We start from the raw sequence: 5,611 nt of genomic DNA, 5'->3' as shown, positions 1-5,611 counted from the left end.
AATCTGTATTAGATTATAAGTGGCCTAAAAAAACATACATTCAAATTGTACAAAACGAATATTTATTTTTTGGACCAGTTACTCTAATTGGAACAGAATCGTTTCATATAAGTAAACATAAAAAAATATTAATTGAAAAAAATACAAAGAACTAAAGCAAATATATAATGACTAACCCTGTAATGACTAACTATGTAATAAAAATATATAATATATAAGCTAACTAATATTCGAAAAGAATGGGACCCCCAATGATCTCCAGAAGTACGCACTTTCACGGAAAATGACCCGAACAAAACACTAAGAATATAGAGGCTCGATATATATCAAATATAAATCGGTAATAGATAGGCTATTCGAGCCGTACGCGGATGTCGGTGCGTCGATTCCAACGAAAATTAATTTTTCGTTGGAATTAACTAATTGTGCACGGGGCACACATTTTGCTTGGTACACCGCCAAGACTTTATAACGGAACAATCTCAATTCGAGATTTTTAATTCCAAAGATCCCCTCTAACCCCGCTACAGAATTATAGGCGAGAAAAATATAGATCCGAAAGTCGCTGAATCGGGAATCGAACCCGAGACCTTTTGCTTGCCGGGCGACTGCTCTCACCATCTGAGTGAGGGTCTATTCAGACCCTTCGACTCTATATTTTTCTCTGCCTTGATAAATAACTATTTGTAAATAATGCCTTTTTCAGCCGGCGTGAATTAAACACTAAGAATATAGAGGCTCGATATATATCAAATATAAATCGGTAATAGATAGGCTATTCGAGCAAGCCGAACAAAAGTTGTAGGGATCATAAAAGACTATCTTTTGGTGACCTTGAACTTGACCTTGAGGGTCAATTGAAGGTCAACTTTGATTTTTTAAATGGAAACCCCCTTTTTTGACCCCCCATTTAAAAAGGGCGGGAAAGGCTATAGCCGGATAAAAGGGTGAAAAGTGCACCCGTGCGAAATGACTTAAAAGTATTTGCGCAACATTTCTAAACCAAAAGAAAGTTTTTTAGCGTGGTTCATAACCCCCTATCCTCTTCCTCCCCTACATAGTTAAAAAAACCATGTTTTTTTAAATTTAATTTTTAAAAATGTTTATGTTTATAAATTCTTGATATAAAAATTATGTTAATAAAAAAAATGCTTTTTCTTTACAAAAAAATTTTTTTTAATTGTTTTACTGTCACATTTTAATTTTAAAACATTCCTAAAAATAAAAAATGCGATTTTCACAAGGTTATGCCTTGAAATTATAGAGGTGACGCCTTAAAAAAATTCTTGAATATTCCTCTCAAAACATAATAATTTATGGAATTTATTCAGAATTTTCTGATTGTGCAACATATTTAAAAAAAATTAGAAACCATATTTTTACGCTATTTTTCACATAAAATGTATATAAATCTAAACTTATGCATTAAATCTAGTTATAAATATTTATTTTTAACATATCTGCATCTATTTTAATGCTTATTTGATAAACTTTTTATCTTATATTTATTATAACATATTTTAATCATACATGAATATTTATATTATACTCAATATCCCGATTTTTATTTTATTAAATCAACATTTTTTAACATTTAAATTATTCATATAATAATATTAACATTAAGCTTTTGTATTATATACTATCTAATAAAAAATACTAAATCATTACGTACTTAAAAAATTAATTTAATGCGAAAAAGTAAAGTAAATGATATATTTATATTTACATTTTTTATTTACTGCAATTTACATTATTGCATGATTGTGTTTGATCCACGTTCCATCTGTTATTTTTATTGTTTAACTTCAAAATATTTATTTTTTGATAAGTTCAATACAAAATATTACATTGTGATATATTTTGATACTTTTTCAAATAGTTATTGAATTGTTTTATTATTAATTTTAATAAAAAATATTTTTTTTATCACAAATAAATAAAATATATTTATTTAACATGCTTAATGTAATAATTTTTATATATGGATTTTATTTTATAATAATATTTTTAATATATTTATGTTTCGAGTGCTAAGTGTTATTTAAATGTCGCACCAAAATTCTCGGTTGGTAACCGTAAGCGCTTCGCTTAGGTTTGCCAACTGGCGCAAACACCCGTTTCAAATGCGCACACGAGTTTCGCTCAGGAAGCTTCAACAAGTTTTGAGAGCGCGCACAATTATTTATTTGAGAAAAACAACTCATATAAACAGTTGTTAGTCTGAATTATATAAGATCATATAAGCTCAGGTAACGTAAAACAGTATTTTTACTATAATAACACACACGGAGCAAAATATTAAATTGTGGTCATCTAATATGGGGTTTACTATATAATAATTGTTATATTAATATTGAGTCAACATGACGTTATATATATCAAACGTAAAATATGTCAACATAATCTTACTTCTATTGTAATGATATTTTTTTACGTATTGCCGATAGAGTTTTAAGTCAATTTAACTTATCTCATGTTGACAGTACATGTTATACCTTTAATATAAACTAAACATAACATTTTCTCTTATATTAAACTAATCTTTTTTCTCAATGCAACATTGTGATTAATACTCGTGTGATTACAGCATGGCCACTGATAATAATGATGTACCAAGAAAGATGATAAAATTCGATAATACTAAATGTATATGATGCAATACTATTTTGCGAAAAATGTGTGGGCCTAAAAAAGAAATATTTCAAAATGAAATAGTATCTATTTGCATAAATAAACCTGTGACTGTTGGAGACAAATTGTGTTTGAAGTGTTGGAAAATAGTTAATAAAACGTTACAAAGTTTTTGCAATGTAAAACAACAAAAAGAAACTGACAGTGATAAACAAATACAAAAACAATTTCAACAAGATCAAAATCAAACTTATGAACAGGTAAATATAAAAAATATAAAAGAAAACACATATAGATAATATGATCATTTATATCTTAATTTTTATTTTTGAATTTTTTGCTATTACATGGTGGAAGTATAGACTTCAAAAAATATTTATCTATTGTTTATTAAAAAATATTTCAATTAACTTTCTACCTTTTTATTATAGCCAAGCACTTCAAAAATCACAGAAGTTTTAGAAAAAACGCACAAATCAGATATTTTTGAGGAGCAATTAATTTTATCACAGGATTCTTTTAATCAATTAACAATCAATCAACCAATGGAGCACAATGTAACAAGCTACACTAGTAGTCAAGCTACGATAGAATCATCAATAGACGAATTTATATATAAATCGCCCATCAGAACAGTCACTGAATATGTCGAAATGCCATTTCCTCGAGGCATTGCTACTCATAAATATTGTTTCTTATGTTATGCAACAAGTTCTTTAACTCTTGTATCATTTGAAGCTCGATTGCAAGTTTTTACACAAACTAAAATTATGATTCCAAAAGGGAATCGTTGTTGCAGTGTTCATTTAATTAAAAAACGATTTTTTGCAGAAGAACTTCAAAATATTCGTGTTGTTTCTGATGTATGTTGTATAGAATTGCAAGAGGTTGCTAGATTCATGGAGACAATGTCAACTAGAGTGGATTCGAGTATTTATGATCAAATTGGCAATTATTCTATGAGTGATGAATATTTAAAATCATTTACAACTTTGAATTGGGAAAACATTAATTTTTTAACCTGTTTGCTGACATCAATGAGAAAATCGAAATCTCGAACTGTAGTCCAAGCACTTGTTACTTTTTTATTTAAGTTAAGAAGTGGAAATTCAAATAAATTAATATCTGCTATACTCGGTCTGGAGCGTGAATAACAGGTTTCTGATTTTGTTGAATCAGTTTTAAAATTATTTGAACAAGATGTATTACCGAAACGTTTTGGGTATCAAGCATTTTCGAGAGATTATTTAATAAATAATCACACGGCAAGTGTTGCACGAAAGTTGCACAATATTGATAACCAACTAATGATTATATGTGATGGAACATATTATCGGCATCAAAAAAGTAGCAATAATAATTATCAGCGTAAAGCGTATTCTGTGCAAAAAGGTGTACCTTTATGTAAACCATTTACCATTTGCACATTAAACGGATTCGTCATTGATGTAGCTGGGCCTTTTTATGCAAATCAAAATAATGCTACTATTTTAAAAATCGTCATGTTTCAAGAAAAGGTTTGAGTTCTCTAATAAAAAAAGGTGATATATTTGTTTTAGATAAAGGTTTTGGAGACATCAAAAGCGAATTGGAAAACAGAGAATATCGTATATTAATACCATCTTTTAAAGGAAAACGTAAACAGTTAACGACTAAAGAATCGAATGATTCACGTTTGGTGACAAAAGTTCGATGGCCAGTAGAAGCTGTTTATGGTGTTTTGGGAAAAAAGTATAGGTTATTGCATAATCAGTTAGACAATAAACTTTTGCCAAAAACTATATTATTGTGTAAAGTGGCATGTTTTTTAAATAATACATTTGGAAAACGTTTCAATTCAGACCACACCATCGTACTCTTGTATTGAATTTCTTAATTGTTGACCAAATAAATGACAGAAATAATATCGAAAATACTTTGGCTGAAGAGGTTGAAAACAACAACTGGAGTCGCAAAACTGTGCCATTTCAGAAAATCACGTCAGAGGATTTAATAGACTTTCCTGAAATGAGTGAAAGAGAATTAAAAATCTTTTTTACTGGCACATATCAATTATCGCAAGCAATATCATATCTTGCCGAAATGTTGGATGATAACAATAATATTCGACTCAATTTCTTAAAAGAAAATACAAATATTATAAAATTCAAAATTCCACATCTAGACAAAAGAAACAAGTATACAAATGCTATATACAATACAATCCAAACACGACTGGAAAATCCGACATATTAAAATATGCATGTGATTGCGCTAACGGCAGGCAAACAATAGGATGTTGCTCTCATTTAGCAGGAATAATATATTATCTCTCACATGCTCGTTATCTTTCGCGTATTATTAGGCCTGCTGAAAAATTAATACATATTTTTGATAGTGAAAACATTGTACCAACAAATAATGATGACAGCGATAAAGATTGAGCAATATAAATTCAAAAATAAAATATTTAGATATAATAAATAATCATATTATTTATGTGTTTTTATATTTTTATATTATATTTTATATTTATTCTTGATCATAAGTGTAATTCTGTAAAAATGTAACTACATCTTACTTTACTTTTTCGCATTAAATTAATTTTTTAAGTACGTAATGATTTAGTATTTTTTATTAGATAGTATATAATACAAAAGCTTAATGTTAATATTAATATATAAATAACTTAAATGTTGAAAAATGTTGATTAATAAAATAAAAATCGGAATATTGAGTATAATATAAATATTCATGTATGATTGAAATAAGTTGAAATAAATATAAAAAAAGTTTATCAAATAAGCATTAAAATAGATGCAGATATGTTAAAAATAAATATTTATAACTAGATTTAACGCATGAGTTTAGATTTATATACATTTTATGTGAAAAATAGCGTAAAAATATGATTTCTAATTTTTTTAAATGTGTTGCACCAATCAGAAAATTCCGAATAAATTCCATAAATTATTATATTTTGAGAGGAATATTTAAG

Source organism: Prenolepis imparis, unplaced genomic scaffold (assembly GCF_030444845.1).
Source record: "Prenolepis imparis isolate NDT839.2.m4 unplaced genomic scaffold, iyPreImpa1.0 SCAF_3, whole genome shotgun sequence".
Lineage (NCBI taxonomy): Eukaryota > Metazoa > Arthropoda > Insecta > Hymenoptera > Formicidae > Prenolepis > Prenolepis imparis.
Note: the sequence above shows the minus strand (reverse complement) of the source record.